We start from the raw sequence: 19,825 nt of genomic DNA on the forward strand, positions 1-19,825 counted from the left end.
GAAAAGGATTGCATTTTTCTATTCTAGTTAAACTACTGTGGAGAAGGCATTTCATCCTTCTGTTCTGGAATTATATCATTTAGTAAAGATGTTATTTTCAGTCTCAGAGAGAAAACAGCAGAATACTCCCCAGCTCTGCTTTTATTAAACAGTGTGAACATTTTTAAAAAGCTAAAAACAAAACAAAAACAAAACTCAACCCAAACACAGAGAATTACAAAAAAAAGTCCTTCAGAAAATCAGGTCAGGAGTTCTCTTGTGTCATGGACACCTTTGGGAATCTGGTGAAACCCATGGACCCCGTCTTGGAATAATATTTTTAAATGCATAATAAAAAATGCACAATATAAAAAGTCTCAGGATTGATTACAATAATAAAGAGCATTTATATAACACTTTAAGGCTTGCAAAGCACTTTGTAATTATTCTCCTTTTATTCTCCAACAACCCTGGGATTTAGGTACTATTTTTATCCCAATTTTACACATGAGAAAACTTGTCCTAATACTTGTCCCAGGTCACATAGCTAGTAAACATCTAAGGCAAGATTTGAACTCAGGTCTTTCTGGCTCCAGGTCCAACTCTCTCTATTCATTGTACCTCCTAGTTACCTGTGGATTAGAATAGAAAATAACTATATTGAAATATAATGATCAAAAAAAAAGTTCATAGACTTCAAGTTAAAAACCCTTGTACTAAAGCCATGAGAGCAGTATCCTGGGGTGAAAGAAGAGAAAACAAAGAAAGAAAAATAAAATCTTGTATTTTTATTTTAAAATTTTGAGGATTGGTGAAGAGGGAGATATAGAGAAGGTATTGGGTGTGAAGACAATATTGAATAAATATAATAGTTGACAATATAGAGTAAACATGACTCTAAGAATTTGGGGGCAAGTATTACCTGCTTAGACTTTAGTCTGGTTTCTATTTTTTTTGTGTCACACATGTAAAGTGTAACTAGAAGTAATGAGGCTATTTCCACCAGCTGCACACAGAATCACTCTTAATACTTTATAGTCACACTTCATATACTTTTGAAAACGAACTGATGACTTGGAAAAAATTGCTTAAACTCTGTCTTCTACCAGCCATATGGGGAGTGTACCTTGGACAGCTGCTCCCTCACTTGTACTCATATCTGTGGATTTTTTTTTCATATGACCATTGAGTTTTTCCCTTGCTTTGAAAATTTTGACATTTATTTAGCTCTGACTCTTTTCTTCTTGCATATCAGGTTGTGAGTTTCCCTAAGCAGAAGGAATTAATGAAAATGTGAATATTGTTGTGTTCCAGGCTTGCACGTTCATGGGAAAATGATATTGGAGTCCATTCCCTTGTCCTACCTTCCCAAACCTGCTTGGAGCTACTTTTGATATTATCACGGAGTAATGATTCATTGCCACCTTCTCTTCAATATATGAACTCCTTTCAGGTGAGAAACTGTATTACCAATAAGTAAAAAGTTTATTTGGTTTTTGTTTTCATGTGTGTATTGGTGGGGGGGGGGGAATGATTTCTGCGTGTGTGTGTTTATGTATTTCTGTGTCCTTTTCTGAGCTACCTTATATTCTCTCTTTTTTTTAAAGATTCATTGATGCTCTTTTTTTTCTTTTCCTCTTTTTTTTAATGTCGCTACTCCTGTAAAGAATTAGAAATGTTGTTGTTGTTTAGGAGATTGTTGTGAAAGAGCCATAACTAGATTCCTAGCTAGGCTCATTCTCTAACCTATATGTATATTCAAAAGCACCATAGCATAGCAATGTCAGACTTATAGGCATTTAGATTTAGGTTCAAATTATGCCTCAGATGCTGAGGGTTACCCTGGGCAAGTCATTTAAACTGTCCAAGCTTCAGTCTTTTCTGTGAAATGGAGATAGTAAATGCACCTGCTTTATAGGGTATTGTGAGGCTTAGTGAAATTAATGTATGTAGAGTGTTTTTTTAAATATTGTATTATAAACTTAATAAATATCCACAAACATGAACAGAAAGGGGGATTTTATACATGAAATTGTAGGGCATTTTTTTCTGTGTAGAGCTTTTTGTAATATCAAATTTAACAAGCTAGATCTAATACTACCCGACTTTTCTGTGTCCCTTTCTGAACTTCCTTCTATTCTTCTGTTTTTTTAATGATTCATTAATGTTCTTTTCCTCTTTTTTTTGTATAACTGTCACTATCCCCATAAAACACTTGAAGTATTATTATTATTACTACTTTTTTTTACTACTGTTATTACCACCACTATTACCATTACTTCTACTACTGCTACTACTACTACTACTGCTACCGCTACTGCTACTGCTATTGCTACTACTACTACTACTACTGCTACTCCTATTAGGCCTTCTGAGTGGGAACCCTGCAACGTTAAGCATTTCTCACCACTTGAGTTCCTTCTAAAATCTTCAAGAGGAAGGCCAAGAGCAATTGTCTTGAGTAACTGTCTCATGTTGAGAGTCTCCAGCCTTCTTTCACCTTTGTCCTGAGCAGAATTCCTAGAACAGAAATGGGTGACTGGTTTTCATGCAAACTTGGGAGTGATTCTTTCATGTAAACTGTAATGTAAACAAAGACTGTCTTTCCCCCAATACCTCTGCTTTCAGCAACCTTGTCCTCTTCCTTGGGTACTCCCCTCCTCTAATCCTTCCGTCTTCCAACCTATTCTTCATTCTGTGTTTGTTGCCATCTGGCTCGGTTAAATTTTTTTTTTTTTAAAGCAATAGGGGTTAAGTAACTTGCTCAAGGTTACACGGCCAGTTATTTCTGGGTGTGGTGCTGAGTATCTGAGCCCGGATTTGATCCAGGTCATCCCAACACTGGAGCCAGTGCTCTTACTTGCTGAGCCACCTGGCTGCCCCTTGGCTCGGTTAATTCTTAATAATTTGCCGTGGTCTTCTGATTTTTTACTCTTCCTCTCTCCTGCCCCCAAAACTCAACATCTTTTTCCTTGCTTCCTGATGCTCCCCACTTGGGAGTGAGGTAAGGAAAGCATACTGATTGGTTCTACTACAAATTCTCAGTAATTCCCTGGAGGTCTTTTTGTTCTAGGTGGTCCTTTTCTTGATTTCTTTTCTGACTCCCTTACCCATTCCTGACAGCAGCACTTCCAAATCTTTCTTCTCTCCTTTACTTCCCTCTCACCCCCAATACAAATTCAGCCCTTACTCTTTTAAACATGCCTGATATTTTACTGAAGAAATTGAAGCTATATGTTCTTAAGTCTCTCGCCTTTTCCAGTACTCCTTCATCTTAGTGTCTTCCCCCTGAGATTACCTTTAATAAACCCTGTATAGATATTGTTTGTATGTTAGACTCCTTTTTAGACTATGATCACCTAAAATGCAGGGACTGGTTTTTGTCTTTCTTTGTTATCTCTAGTGCTTAGCACAGTATATAGTATATAGCAGGCACTTAATAAATGCTAATTGACTGACAGGCATATAGGAAACAAATTTAAAACAATTACAAAACAATAAAGCAAATGTAGAATGTGATTATTCTATATATACTTATATAGGTTTGTCTCCCCAATTGCAATGATTTTAATACCAATTTCTTGTTGATAAGGGTTTGTTTTCATTCTTTTTATTTGTACTTTTTTTTTTTGGTCATGTCTGACTCTTCCTAACCCCATTTTGGGTTTTTCTTGGCAGAGATAACTGTAGTGATTTGCTACTTCCTTCTCTAGTTGATTTTATAGATGAGGAAACTGAGGCAAACAGAGTTAAGTGACTTGCTCAGGGGTCACACAGCCAGTAAGAATCTGAAGCCTGATTTGAACTTGGGTCCTTTCAGACTCCAGGGGTGGTGCTCTATCCACTGTACCACCTGGCTCTTCTTTTATTTGTATCCAGCATGGTGCCTGATACAGAGCAGGTGCTTTATAAATACTTTTTGATTGATGTTAAGGGAATGAAGAGTTAAAAAGAGATGATTAACAAAGGAAGGAAGTTCCATTTGTTTCCCTTGAGTTGCAGAAGAAGACTTGTCCTCTTTAAAGTGATTTTGGTTTTTATTTTTTTTGTTTGTCTTTTTTTTTGGAGAGGGAAAGACAGGGAAGTTGGGGTTAAGTGACTTGCCCAAGGTGACACAGCTAGTACATTTAAGTGTCTGAGGCCAGATTTAAATTCAAGTCTTCCTGACTCCAGGGGTCAGCGCTCTATTCACTGTGCCACCTAGCTGCCCCAGTTATTTATTTAATTATTTATTGCTTTTTAGAGAGGGGAAGGTAGGGCAATTGGGGTTAAGTGACTTACCCAAGGTCACACGGCTAGTAACTGTTAAATGTCTGAAGCTGGATTTGAACTCAGGTCCTCCTGACTCCAGGCCCGGTGCTCTATTCACTGCGCCACCTAGCTGCCCCAGTTATTTTGTTTTTAAAAAATGATTTTATTATGCCTTTCATCTTTATATCATAGTCATTTCTCAAGAAAAAAAATAAAAACTCTCTCACCCCTCTGGATTGAATCCTTCCTTGTGACCAGGAAAAACAATTGGACAAGCACATCTCATACAGTGATCCTCCTGGATAGTATCCTGCCCCAGGAGTTCCCCACCTCTCAGAAGAGATTTGTTATCTAGTATTTCTCTGGTTTTTCGATTACTCAGTTTAGGAAGTTTAGCTTCCTTTTATTGGGCAGCTAGGTGGCACAGTGGTTAGAGTGGAGTTAGAAAGACCTGAGTTCAAATCCAGCCTTAGACACTTAATAGGGATGTGACTCTGGGCCACTTAGCCCTGTTTGCCTCAATTTCCTCATCTTTAAAATGACCTGGAGAAGGAAATGGCAAACCTCTCTAATGTCTTTGCCAGAAAAACCCCATATGGAGTCACAAAGAGTCAGACACGACCGAAAAACAAGCTTCCTTTTATTGATCTTGTCATTTACATTGTTGAAATGACTGTACATGTTGTTCTTTTGGATCAATTCATATAAATCCTAAACTTTTTTGTCAAACATAGAATTTAATGCCTCATTAATCTCAGCCTATTGTCATCTAAATATTTGTGCATAAGAGAACGCTGCTCGTTAAGCATTGGTAATGGTACTTCACTTAGCACCTTTAATCAGAGAAGCTCTTAGTGCTTCCTAGTCAGTAATTGCAGAAATGGCTATTTCTGTCTTAAAGAGTTGCCTGGGACGTTAAGAAGTTAAGTCACTTGCACAGAGAGTGTGTGTGTGTGTGTGTGTGTGTGTGTGTGTGTGTGTGTAGGTAATTTCATTTTAGTCCATTTGCCAAATCCTATCATGTGCAAATTGTTTCATGGTTTGTAAGGTGCTACTGTAGACCTTGACAGAAGCGCTCTGGTAGTTTCTGCCCAAGGCATTTTGTTCCTCTTTCCTAGGGATGAGGGTGGGAAGCATCCTTATTAGAGAAAGTACCAGGTTACTTTTCATCCTAGATAAAAGATAAGAGAAAAGAAAGAATGTCTCTTTGCAAATATCAGACAGAGTCATCTCTCTCATTTGTTTTCTTAATAAGTGCTTAATTATTTGTAACTAGAATGAGGAAGTACTATTAAATTTTAGAAATGTTTAGGGTTTCTCATTGGTAACATCATTTAATGCTAGGTGTTGTAGTGGATAGAGTGTTAGTCCTGGAATAAGGAAGACCTGAGTTCATATGTGACTTCAGACACTTATTCACTGTGTGACTCTGGGTAAGTCATGTAATCCCTGTTAGCCTCAGTTTCCTCATCTGTAAAATGGGGATAATGATCACACCTACTTTTTGGGATTGTGTGGGGATAATTGTAAAGCACTTAAAGGCACAATGCCTGGCACATAGTAAGCACTGCATAAAAGTTAGTTATTTTTAATGGGTACCATTTTTGAGGAATGTTGGTAAATATTGAGTAGGGCCAGAAGATCCAGATATCATCTCTATGTTTCCGATACTCTGGCTAATGCCACATAGTTAGGAATGTTTCTTTTTCTGCAAAGCAGATTATTTTTGGTTTCCTCCAATTTTAATGTTGTTTCTGTTAGAGCTATTAACATTGCTGACAAAGCCTGGAAGGACGGGTATTTTTCTTGAGTTAGAGCTATGTCACTGTTCAATATTTAAATTCTTAACGTAAACTAAAGGGAAGCAGTATGGTGTAGTGGGTACAGAGCCAGCCTAGGAGCCAGAAAGAACTGGGTCTAAATTCCACCCTCCTCATTGACTGGCTGTGTGATTCCAGGCAAGTGACTTAACCTGTCAGTATTCTAGGCAATTCTTTAAGACTGAAATTTGCTGAGGAAGTGGTGACCTGCATCGGTAGAGGGATTTTCCTCATTCTGAAGGACAGACTTAGACTCAGTTTCTACCCCTAACTTAGGGCCATCTTGGTGAAAATGGTGCAGTAGGGATATCCTCCATTTTTGGCCTTCACGAGAATGTACAGAACTGGGAGAAGAACTTGGAGGGTTCCCAGGCACAGAATTTTGGTTTGTTTTCACTTTAAGGGCATCTGTTTCCATTGCTCTCTAAATTGAAACTCTCAATTGTGCATTTTGTAATTTGGTATTAGAATGGCAAAGAGGTTGATGAGTAGGTTGCTCCATCTGTGCAATATCCCTTCTCCTAACTCGTGGTTTAACCCCCGCTGACAGCACCCAACAGGAACCTTCCTTGGAAACTTCTTTGCAGCTACAATGTAGGAATAGAGTACTCCATGATCCGGGCCGCTCAACTGAAGAGTTTTCAACCTTTTGAGTTTCTTCTATTTCTGATTACATTTAGATTTCTGGTACCACCCAGAGTCTATGGAGTTCTCCAGAGGAGAAGAAAGTGCTGTCGTGGAAAGAATCCTAGCTTTGGAGTCAGAGGACCAGGATTCAAATCCTACCTCTTTTATTAACTACCTGTGTGACTTTAGGCAAATTGCCACCTCTTGGACTTCAGTTTTCTCATCTTTAAAATGAGGAGGTTGGATTTGATGACTTTTGAGGTCCTTTTGAGTTCTAGACTTAACCCTGTGATCACAGTCAGCTTCCTGGCACCACCCATTATGTCTGGGCTTTCTCCGAAGAAAAACAGTATACTGAAATAGAAAGAGTGCTAGATTTGGTTTTTGAGGACCTGGATTCAAATTCTGACTCTACAACTTCCTGTGTGACCTTGGAAAAAGTCATTATATCACCGCTAGTCTGGATTTCCTTTATATTTGGTAGAGTCTGACTGGTCCTTTTCTATTGGTGTATCAGATATTGCTGATTCTGATTTTTTTTTTTTTTGGTGATGTTCTTTGCTCGACAAGGCCAATGTCTTCTTATTCTTTTAATGAAAGAAGTATTTCTGATATAGAGCCTTTTGACTAACCAACAAGAGTTTGGCACTTCTTTTGTTTTCTAATGCAAAATCATGTTTTCTACCATACTTTTCACCAGCTGCTTCTATGCCCACCCGCCCACTGAAGCTGCCATATATTAACCTGTAGGTTGATTTGTTTTGGAGGGTCTTGTCAAGTTCTTCTTGCAATTTCTCTCCTTAAACATCTGGAGCAGATATTTTCATCTAGGCTGCTAAAATTGCTGTGGTGGACTCCGTGAAGACTGGAAGGCAGGGTGACCAAATATCCTTTTCCTTATTGACCTCTGAAACAAAAATGAAATTAATTAGCTGCTGAATGTTGCTAGCTTCTTTTTTTTCAACTGAATAAATAAATAATATCATTGAAAGGGGAAGGAGGGAAATAAGCATTTTCATAGCACTTACTATTTGCCAGGCGCTGTGCTAAGCCCTATATAAATATTATCTCCTTTGATCCTCATAGGAACCTTGGGAGGTGCTATTATTATCCCATGTTACAGTTGAGGAAACAGAGTCAGACAGGTTAAGTGACTTGGCCAGGATCACACAGCTAGTAAGTATCTGAGACCATATTTGAATTCAGGTCTTCCTGACTCCAGACTCAGTGTTTTATCCACTGTACCACCTAGCTGCCTCTAAGGAACCTCAGAAGGCATCTAGTTCTGCCTGTTCATTTTATGGATGAGGCAGTTGAGGCTCACACAGGTAGTAAGCATCAAAGGCAGAGCAGGTACTCAGCCTCCAAAAGTCATTGCTCTTTCAGCTGTACTAGCTCTCCAAAGAATATTCCTCCAGGCATGTGTACACATGTAGCTTTTTTTTTTCCTATCTTTGAGGGCTTTTTCATTTGTTTTTTGTCATATTAATGTGGTCTACTTCCTTCAACAGCCTGTCAACTTTTTAGTCATGTTATAAAGGTCTCACATTGAATTCCTATGGGTAATCAATATGTGTAGACCATATAAAAATTGTATGATTCTTAGAATTGTCAATGTGAGAAGGGTTTTCACACTTGTTCCCAAAGCTGGGAACATCCTCTGTTGGCTCTCTGTGGGGCTATTTAAAATTATCGGAAGAGGCCAGGGGTTTGCCTTTTAACATTAGATGTTGTAAGAGCTGTGACAAATGCAGTAGAAGAGAAAGCTATCAGACTTCTGCTGAGAATGAAGGACCTAGATGATTGACAGTTATGGTAGCTGCTCCCAAGGAACAGCATTCTCTATGACATTCCAGTAGAACCATTTCTATATCTTTGCATATATCTCTCTTTAGCAAGACTGAAGAAGGGAGTTATGTTGATGCATGTGGGTCCAGAGATGTATTGATACTTCTCTGCTTCCAATATTCCTTTCCTCTTTTAAGATAGAGAATCAAGGGGTTGTGGAACTGAATGTTGTAAACTAAAAGTAAATAAATAAATAAAAAAAAATAGAGAATCCCAAGTAGAACACTGGTTTTCATATTGGGGAATAAATTCTCAAGAGGAAGTGATTGCTGCTCCTGTCACTTTAGCATATTTTTAAAAAATATTTTTAAAATTAGTAAGCATATAATTTTCTTCCCTTCCTAGCTTTTTAACTCCCATTACCCATCAAGAAAAGGAAACAAAATCCTCTTAACCAATAAGCAAAATCAAGCAAAAGATATTTCCATATTGACCATGTTCAAAAATATATATCTCATAGATGTGGCGCAGTAAATAGAGACCTGCCCTGGAATCAGGAGGACCTGAGTTCAAATTCGGCCTCAGACACTTGACACACTTACTAGCTGTGTGACCTTGGGCCGGTCACTTAACTCCCCCTTCCCTCCTCCAAAAAAAACCCAAAAAACCAAAAATATATACCTTATTCTGCATCTTGAGTCTGTCATCTTCAGTGTCAGGAGGTAGATAGCATGCTTATCATCTACCCACTGGAGTTGTGGTTTGCCATTACTTTGATCTTGTCTTTTAGAGTTATTTTTCTTTAGATTTGTTGCTGTTAACGTATAAGTTCTTCTCTTGGTTCTGCTTATTTCACTCTGCATCATTTCTTACATGTCTTCTCAGTTTTCTCTGAAACCTTCTCTCATCATTTCTTATAACACAGTAGTTTTCCATTGATTTCATATACTATCATTTGTTTAGCTGTTCTTCAGTTCATGGGTAGTTAATTAGTTTCTTTTTCTTTACCCTATAAAAAGAACTGTTATAAATATTTTATACACATAGGTTCTTTTACTCTTTCTTTATATTGGTGGATTCAATAATTTGAACAGTTTAATGACTTTTGGGACATAGTTCCAAATTGTTTTCCATTGTGGCTAGATCTAATAAATTTTAAATGCCTTTTCTCTCTTTCTCCTTTTTTTTTTTTTGGAGGGGGGAAGGCAAGGCAATTGGGGTTAAGTGACTTATTCAAGGTTACACGGCTAGTTAAGTGTCAAGTGTCTATTTGAACTCAGGTCCTCCTGACTTCAGGGCTGGTACTCTATTCACTGTGCCACCTAGCTGCCCCATTAAATGCCTTCCCTCTCTCTCTTTGCTTTTTTGGAGGGCATTTGGGGTTAAGTGACTTGCCCAAGGTCACATAGCTAGTTTTTTGTGTTGTATCTGAGGCCAGATTTGTACTCAGGTGCTCCTGACTCCAGGGCCGGTGCTCTATTCACGGTGCCACCTAGCCACCATTTTTTTCTTTTTCTTTTTTCTTAAATGCCTTTTCTCAAAAAGAATTTCTGGGTCTTATTTCAGTCTTTGGACAATTTGGATATGAAAAGGATAACATCTAGTTCCAGAGTCCAGATGTTCATATTTTTGCCACATAAGTAGTTTTCCTTGGTATCTTATATGGTTCTCTCTTCCTTTCTTTCTCTTCTATCATACATGGTCATTGTGACTAGAAGCCCTACCAAATGGGCCAGTATAACCCTGCATCTCTACTTGCCTCTTCTTTTCTTTTCTCTGAAATAGACATAGAAATGGGAGTGGTAATCCTGGGACCTCAAAGCTACATGTGGCTGTCTAGGTCCTCAGGGGCAGCCCTTTGACTGAATCTAAGCTTCACAGAACAAATCCCCTTAATAAAAGGATTTGTTCTGTAAAACTTGGACTCAGTCAAAAGGCTGCACCCAAGGATCTAGAAGGCCACATGTGGCCTTGAGGTCACAGCTTCCCTACCCCTGACATAGGTAATTATGCAGAATCAGAGAGCCTAGAACTAATCATAAATACAACAGCTAAAAGGGATTATAGAAATCTAGAAATCATTGGTCCAGTCCTCTCCTTTTACAAATGAGGAAAGTGAAGTGATAGCCATTTTTTGCTTTTGTTTCCTACATGATTATCCCTATGGCTGCTGCCTTTGACTCAGTTCACCACCACATAATCTGTATTTCTTCTATGCTTTGTTCAGAGGAAGGATAGATGAGGACCAAGACCTAAAAATTCTATAGGAGAGAGCCAGGGGAGAGAAATGGACCATTCTCAAGAAGGAAATTTGGAAGACATTAAGAGGAGTAGTTCTGAAGGAAGACGAAAAGGAAGCATTGTCTAAAAAGACCATTTGTGAATGTTTAGGGAATTCATCAGCTTATCATGCTTTAGAGAGACATGTACAGAAGATGGCAACAAGGTTAGTGAATAGGATGAATATAAAAATGTGTTAGGGTCCTGTAAAAATAGTGTCAGGTGTGCTAAAGCTTAGAATGAACTGAGGCATGGGAGGAAAGCTAAGGACAATGAAATTTTTTTTTCTGTTTTGTTTTTGCTATATTGGAGAAAAGAGGAAGAGATGAAAGAAGGGATAAGGCTGGTGGTCACAGTGTGGGAGGTGTGGTAGGCCAGCCTTGACTTAAGTTGGTCTGGTACCAGATGACTTGAGACTGGGATGAAATGAGACATTTGTAGACTTTTTGTCAGTTAAATTTTATGTATTATCAGTAAACAAATGTTTGTCAATATTTGTCTTAGAAGGAAGTTTGCTTAGCTGTAGCAAGGGAAAAAATATTCAGAGCAGGGAAAAAACACTCCATGAGGATGCAGCCTTGATTTAGTTGAGCAGAGCTTCCCTCCCTTTGTGTTGCCTATGTTGATCAGACTGAGGGGACAGCTGGAGCTCCTTGTATCCAGACTTGTTTGTGCTCCAGCCACTAGGATGTTTTGTCATTGACCTGGCATTTAGTCCCCTGAGACAATTTTAATTACTTAATATGGAAAAGAACTAGCCTAACCACATGGTGGGACACCCTACTAGACTTTCCTTCTGTCACAGGTAGAATGACAGTAACTAAATATGGAAAGAAAGTGGAACTACTCAATTCTTTTTAAAAAAGTATATTTTTATTTATTGCATTAAATATTTTCCAGTTACTTTAAAAAACATTTCAAATATTAATTTAAAAAATTATTTTGAATATCAAATTATCTCCTTCCCTCCTGCCCCTCCTCCACTTTTTTTTTTTGCTGCTTTTTGGAGGGCAGTTGGGGTTAAGTGACTTGCCCAAAGTCACATGGCTAGTAAGTATGTCAAGTGTCTGAGGCTGTATTTGAACTCAGGTCCTCCTGACTCCAGGGCCAGTGCTGTATTCACTGTGCCACCTAGCTGCCCCTACCCTCCTCTACTTTTTAAGGAGGCAGGCAAAATGATACTGATTATATATGTGAAGTCATGTAGAACATTTCCATATTAGCCATGTTGCAAAAGAAAACACACACACACACACCCCTAAGAAAAATAAAGTGGAAAAAAGTATGCTGCAGTCTATATTCAGTTCATCAGTTCTTTCTATGGAAGTATTGTGGGTCCTTTGGAATTTTCTTGGATCATTGTCTTGTCTTTCACAGTTGATCATCGAAATAATATTGCTGTTACTGTATACCATGTTCTAGTTCTGCTCACATCACTTTGCATCAGTTCATGTAAATCTTCCCAGGTTTTTCTGAAAGCATCCTGCTTGTCATTTCTTACAGCACGATAGTATTTCATCACAATCATGTACCACAACTTGTTCAGTCATTCCCTAGTTGATGGATATCCCCTCAGTTTCCAATTGTTTTCCATTGCAGAAGGAATTGCTATGAATATTTTTGTGCATATAGATCCTGTTCCTTTTTCTTTAATAGCTTTGGGATACAGATTAGTAAGCACTAAATAAATCCTTCCTTCTACTCTCTCTCTCCCACTCTCTCTAAATCTATTATCCAAAACCATGAAATGCTTTGTTCATCCATTCCTTAATTGACGAGTATTCCTTCAATTTCCAATTCTTTGCTACCACAAAAAAAAGTTGCTATAAATATTTTTGTACATATAAATCCTTTTCCCTTTTATTTGATCCCTGAGATACAGACCTAGTAGTGGTATTGCTGAGTCAAAGGGTATGCACAGTTTTACAGCCTTTTGGGCATAATTTCAAATGGTTCTCCAGAGTGGTGATACCAGTTCATAAATATACCAACAGTGCATTAGGGTCCTAATTTTTCCGTATTTCCTCCAGTATTTCTATTTTTCTTTTCACATTAGACAGTCTGATAGGTGGTATCTCAGAGTTAGAACTAGTCAACTCAATTTATTTTTGTTTCCTCTATCAAAAAATATAATCTTTGGACTAGAAAAAAACAAGAATGGTTAATAGGGAATTGATTCCCAAGATATTGAAAGAATATTTTAGGATTGTAGATGTAGACTTGAGACCTTAGAGGTCATCAAGCCCCTAATTAAACAGGGAAGAAAACTTGAAGCCCAGGGAAGTTAAGAGATTTGCCCAAAGCCAGACAGGTAATAACCACACAGAGGCAGGATTTGAATCCAGGTCCTTCAGTTCCATGGATGGAATACCAGATGTGGAGTCAGGCAGACTCATCTTCCTGAGTTCACATTCACCTCTCAGTATCTTTGCCAAAAAAAGCCCAAATAGGATCACATAGAACCAGACACAACTAAACAACAAAATCTTTGGTTCTGGAGCCATTGTTCTTTTTACTGTAACATGTTGCCTCCTGGTTGCCCCTGCTGAGTTCAGGTTTTAGGTGCTAGATGTATAGTATGGAGATCCTAGAAGAACTGCTAGATGTTAAGACTTCTGCAACAAGATCTTTGAGAGAACTTAAAGAACGGGAGAGTACTATAGGACTAACTGGACCTTCAGATTCTCCTATTACTTTGGTCCATGAATGTAATGGTAATGGGAATTTGAAGATCTTAATAAGCCTAAGGGAATTTGAAGACCTCCCCTGCTTTGAAAATAAACTCTGCCTCCTAATAGGCTGAATGTAGTCACATGGAGCCTGTGATGGGAGGAGTTTGCTGAAGGGTGGAACAGAGCCCACAGGAAGCTGGGAGTCAGAGCTAAACTAGATGGTTGGGAGGAGAGCATGCTTCTGATGGAGACAGATAGGCTTGTGAGTAAAAGTTGTTTTTTTGGCACCTACTCTGACAGCTAGGCTTATGTTGGTTTGTGAGAAGGCTAAAGGATGGTATGGCTCTCTACTACATTGTGGTGCATTAACTTTTTTGCTATTATGATAGAATCGGCTTACTGGTTTTGGTATTTGGTTTTCTGGTATCTGAATAAATGTATTGCTTCTGTCTTCTATATTGAGAGTCTGTTATATTTTGCAATGGAGTACTAGTGATTGTGGGCACTGTAAATATTGTATTGGCTCTACAATGGAGTGTGGGCTGATGCCAGAAAGAAAGAAACAGCCAAGAAACCCAGGGTTTGGGCTAGGGATTGTGGTAGAGGAGAATAAGAAAATGTTTTGTTTGTCTTGTAATCTGTGTGCTTGCTGCCTTATTCTCTACCCCCTCAATCTTCTGCACCCTTTTGGTTTACTTTTAGCTTCTGAATCTTTTTTCAATATTTCAGGCCTAGTAAGTTATAAGATTTCAGGTGGTCTAAATGTTGATACTTGTTTCCAAACATGGATACTTCTGCAAAAAGTCAATTAAAAAAAAAAGAAATAGAAATTGAGCATCTTTTATTGCCTAAGGCTATGAAGTAAGAGATAATCTTATGCAAATTGAATGCAAATTTGAATGTGTTTAGTCAAAGTCTTGGTTCCAACTCTAGCTCTTTTATTTATAAAGGAGAATTTCCTATTGCTACTTTTAGGGAGAAAAGAATGACTTGTCATGATCCAGATAACCAAGAGAACTTTTCTTGGTCCAGTGTAGAAAGAAAGCTTAAGGAAAATACTAACCTTCAAGTAAGAGATTAGGTAGGGAGTAATTATGACCCTAGATCTCCTCCCCAGGATTACTTGTAGCTTCTAAAAACTAAGTAGGTATACAATAGAAAAGTCATTTGAAGACCTAGGGAGTTTGAACTTTGAAGGACATAATTTTGAGTGAAATAATTTTATTTTCTCAACTCAGTTCTAAATCTTGATGGCATAGATATGAAGTATCAGGTATCAACAACTGGTAGTTTGGTGAGTGTTAAAAATGTTAAAAGTATCTCATTTGTAGAATGTATTACAACTTTATTTCCATTCATCTTTCATAGCTTTAGAGCTAGAAGGAATATTTGTTGTTCATTGTTTTTCAGTCATGTCCAACTCTTTGTGACCTATTTGGCAGAGATATTGGAGTGCTTTGCTATTTCCTTCTTCAATTCATTGTATGGATGAGGAACTGAGACAAATGGGGTTAAGTGATTTGCCCAGGGTCATATAGCTAGTAAGAGTCTGAGGCCTGATTTGAACTCAGGTTTTCCTATCTCTAGGCCTGATGCTCTATCCATTGCATCACCTAGTTGCCCAGGTGTAATCCAAACTCCTCATTTTAAAGATGAGGAAACTGAAGCCTAGTAAGGTTAAGGGACTTGTCCAAGGTGATAAGATAGTGAGTGGCAGAGCTGAGACTTGAACCCAGACCTCCTGACTCTAAGTCTAGCCATCTTTTCACTGACCTATGTTTATCTCCTTCATCTCTGTGATTCCATCCAAGCCTCACAATAGCCCTGTCAGGTAGTGCAGGTGATTATTATTAACACAGTTTGCAGATGAAGAAACTGAGACTCAGCTTCCCCAGCACATCTATTGAATGTCACAGCTGGGACTTAGGTCTTCTTAAACCCACATTCCTGTCATTTCCTCATCTTTGCGTGTGGAACTTTCTCCCAGGTGGAGTTCAGAGTGTTAGTACCAGGCGAGTGCATAGATTTTGATAGAAGAGAGAGAAGGTACGCCACCCAGAGGCAGAGTGAAGTGCTACCGTGGAGAGCACAGTCTGGAGTTGAAATGCCCATTGGCTTATATACTAAGCCCCTGTATGTAACAAGTTTGGAAAATTACTGAATTCTTCCTGAACTCGTACGTGCTTAGCCAGGAGCCCCTCTCTTGTGAGAAACAGACCTGGCCATACTTCCTGATAAGATGTCAGAATGATCCTGGACATCTGGGTCTCACAATAAATCAGGGCAAGGTCTGTACAACTGTCCAGACCAAGGCCTGGCTACAACAGATGTGCTTATCTACCATTGTCAGACTAACTTTACCTCCCACAAGACTAACTTTATTTCCCACACCTATTTTTGGCAGTTTTTGACTTTAAATATTCCCCCTTTCCCGATGGTCGGGGCAGCTCTCCCAAGGAGAGAGTGGGAGACTGTCGCTGGCCAGCTCAATAAACTGATGCTTAGAACAATTGGCATGGCTTGGGTCATTTCAGAGTCAGGAACACCCAAGGACTACTATGGTCTCAGATTCTACCTGTGTGACCATGGATGGAGCCTTTAACCTCTTCCTGCCTCAGTTTCCTCAACTGCAAAATAAGGATCATCTGTCTCCCAAGGTTGTTGTGGGGAACAAACGAGATAGTAATTCATAAAGTACTGAGCACAATGGCTGGCACATAGTAGGTGCTTAATAAATGTATGTTCTCTTCCTTTCCTTGTCCCTGGATTTTGCTATAGCTTTACCAGAGGACTTGAAGAGTTGTTGAGGGAGGGGCAGCTAGGTGGTGCAGTGGATAAAGCACTGGCCTTGGAGTCAGACACTTAACACTTAGTAACTGTGTGACCCTGGCAAGTCACTTAACCCCCATTACCTTGCCAAAAACACAAAAAGGTGAGGGAAACTAAGTGATTCTGTGGGACACATGCTGTTGGACACTTCCCCTGAATCTCAGCTTATGCATTGACTCAGAGAGATTTCTTAGGCAATCTCTTCTGATGAGCATTAAGCTGTCTTGTTGCTTTTTTTTTTCCAAAGTTAATCATGACCAAACAGTCGTAAGGTAGCAGAGGTAAGAAATCAGGGCGCCAAAAGAGGATTACAGTCAAAAGCTCCAGTGATGGTTGACCAGAGTGCATGTCTAATACCTAATGGTGATAACAATAGCTAATATTTATATAGGCTCTAAGTGTTGCAAAGTGCTTTACATACATTATATCATTTGATCTTCACAGCAACCTTGTGAACTGAAAATGAATTGAGACCAGGAGGAAAACTAAGAGTGACAAAATGGGTTTTTGTGTGCCTATACTTTAGCGATTTTATTCTCATTTAGCAGATGAGGAAACCGAGTTAGGGAAAGGTCATGTGAATGACCAAGGGTCACAACTATGGATTCGAACCCAGCTCTCCCCAGTTCTTCTTTGTGTGTTCTTCCTGTCATCATGACATATTGGTTTATGGATCTTCATGAGAAAATCCCACCTCCTCTGGTTAAGGTTGGTGGCATTTGCCCTGATTAGTTTTTAGCAACTTCAGACTGATTGATATAGAGTATTTGTGGCACCCAAAGGATGTAGATGATGGCCTATCAGAAAAGGCGAAGCCCAAATTCCAGACTGAGTCCTAATAATTAATTGATTAATTATTAATTCTTCGGGTCTCTGATTTTGGGTCTGTGTATAACTACCCCAGTCTCTCAATCCCACTCTTTCTCTGCTTCTTTTTTTGTTTACTTCTCTCAGATAGAACCTTCCTCTGTTTATCATTTATAAAAGTGGTAAGCATTCATGGTGGGTGTCCATTCAAGGTAGCTTGTACAGTGACAGTGTGACTGCCCCATTCATCTGCTGCTTTTTAACTGAAGGCACTGAATATATTGATATTCTCAGCACAAGCGAGCTAATTTGAGATGTTTTTTGGCATTGAGTCCTCTATGCCTTGTTTTGCCATCCATGTCTGTCTTAGAATGCAAACATGTGGTAGCCACAGTGTTTTCGTGGTCATAAAAATTCAATAACCATGGGCCACTTAACAAATCCCCCCATATTGTTCCCTCATGGAAACACCCAAGTTTTTTTTTTTAACTTTACTGTCAAGATGTTAGCTGTTTCGGTCACAAACTGCACAGTGGTTTCTAGAGGTAAATGGATTGTGGTTTTGTTTTGACTTTTAGAGCTGCATGAAATGGAAAGGAAATTGGGTTCAGTGAAAGCATAGCTCCCTCAGTGTTTTACTGGAAATATTCATACTGTTTTGTTGCCCTTTAATTTCTGTGGAGCATATCTGTGCTTGTTCTTCATAGGTTCAGAGATCTAGAGCTAAAAGGGGACTTAGAGGCCATCAGATCTAACCCCAACTGAAGCATAGTAATCAGTCCAGGATTCTGCAGTTAATAAATATGTGAAGCATCATTTGAGACCAGGACTTTTAGACTCTCTCAATCAGGTGCCCTGCCTGTTATGACATGCAAACTCCCTTCTAGGCCAGAACCATGGATCTGATTGGTGTATGAAGGACTGACTTTCTTTGGCTTTCTCTGGTTGATTACTTTGGTTTCATGAAGATGAAGGACAGCAGCATTACCAGTTTGCTGAGGCTCTACTTTAGTGACCCTGGAAAGCCAATTAAGAGTGTTTCAGGCCATCATGTTTGACTTTTTGTTGTTGTTGTGGTTGTCTTTAGAGCTGTAGTAAATAATAATGCAGCCAGTTCTCCACTTAAGGTAATATGCATCTACTGGACTCGGCCACTTACTTCAGGCTTGGCTAGCAGGTAAATGAACACACTTCAACCTTGCTCCTCCCTCTGCTTTTGACTCAGTCAGACCTCATAGCCAACCCTTCTTCCTGATTTCAGTATTTAGGCCTGGTCCAGGTCCAGGTCCAGCCCCAGCAGCCCCTTTCTGGAGCTCTTTGAATCTCAAAGGCAAACTCTTCAGGGGAAATAGGGGCAAAACAAAGAAAGGGGGCTGAAGAAAAGGGTAGTAGAGTAAGAGAGGGTATCCTATGATTTTTGTGTGTGTATGTGAGTTTGTATCCCCAGTGCCAAATAGAGTTCCTGGCATATAATAGGGGTTTAATAAATACTTAGTGATTAATTAATTAAAATAACGAGACCACTTTTCTTTTATAGCTAGTAAATTGGCTCTAAACAACATGATGCTACAAGCCTGCTGTAGGCTTCTGAGTCATGGGGATGGAGTGGAAAGAGGGTGACAAAGGAGAAGGAGTCTATGGCTAGCCCCAAGACTGGTAGCTCCAAAGAGTGACTTATTCAGCCAGTGATTTAGGGAAAGCCAACTCCCCCTGGTAAGTGAACTCAGTAGACACTGACCTTTGCTGCTGTTTTGCTGACCACGTTATTGACCTGTCACTTTGCAGTCTGGTTCTGCTTTAGTCTTAGTCATTCTTACCCTCCTGTGATCCAACTGCCAGCTAACACCCCCTCCTCCCTCCAAAAAAAGGTGAAAAAGGAAAAAAGAAAAAGACAGAAAAACCTCTCTCTCCCTTCATATGTTTGTTTACTCACCTCCGCTTAAAGAACATAACATCCTTGAGGGCAGCAACAGTTTCATTTTTGTGTTTGTATCCTGAGCACCTAATACTGTACCTGTAGGTGCTTAATACATTTATTGATTGACTGAGTCTGTACTCTACTCCCAGTCCCATAGAATCACAAAATTGTGCTCTATTACAACCCATGCTTACAATTGGAAAAAAAAATCCTCAGACAAAGGGCATACATTAATGAAATACCCCTCCCCTTCAAAAAAATATTAATCAGAGCCAAGGTCTGGCAACATTGTTGCCAACTTGTGCAACATCAGGGTGCAAGGTGAAGCCACATGTTGAGTTGTTCTTCAGTGGCATCAGACTTTTCATGACCACATTTAGGGTTTTCTTGGCAAAGATACTTGAATGGTTTGCTCTTTCATTCTCTAGTTCATTTTACAGTTGAGAAAATGAAGGCAGACGAGATTGAGTGACTTGCCCAGGGTCACATAGCTAGTAAGTGTCTGACAGAAAGATGGATCTTCTAGACTTTGGGCCCAGCTGCTAGAAGCGACTTGTATTGTGGAGTAAATGTACCTTCTTTTTTGGTGTCGTAGTGGATAGAATGCTGGGCTGGTAGTCAGGAAGACCTAAGTTCAAATCCTACCTCAGATAGACTAGCTGGGTGACTGTAGTAAGTCTTCTCCTTTTCTTCATTCTTTGTCTTTTTCTTCTTCCCCTTCTTCTTTCTCTCTCTCCCTTTCTCCTCTTTTTCCTTCCTTCCTTCCTTCCTTCCTTCCTTCCTTCCTTCCTTCCTTCCTTCCTTCCTTCCTTCCTTCCTTCCTTCCTTCCTTCCTTCCTTCCTTCCTTCCTTCC

The 19,825-nt window shown here is 39.2% G+C and overlaps 1 long non-coding RNA gene across 1 annotated transcript in view; it reads left to right on the forward strand.

Moving 5' to 3' along the window:
- The first annotated feature begins 1,018 nt into the window (after positions 1-1,018).
- The window catches only part of LOC138145335 (uncharacterized), a 76,415-nt gene continuing 57,608 nt past the window's right edge, over positions 1,019-19,825 (forward strand). Inside the window, exon 1 of the long non-coding RNA XR_011164192.1 lies at positions 1,019-1,432. This is a non-coding gene — a long non-coding RNA (uncharacterized lncRNA). The remainder of the gene's footprint in view (positions 1,433-19,825) is intronic.

Source organism: Petaurus breviceps, unplaced genomic scaffold, assembly GCF_028583685.1.
Source record: "Petaurus breviceps papuanus isolate PSGF00001 unplaced genomic scaffold, PetGlider_PUasm1.0 90734, whole genome shotgun sequence".
Lineage (NCBI taxonomy): Eukaryota > Metazoa > Chordata > Mammalia > Diprotodontia > Petauridae > Petaurus > Petaurus breviceps.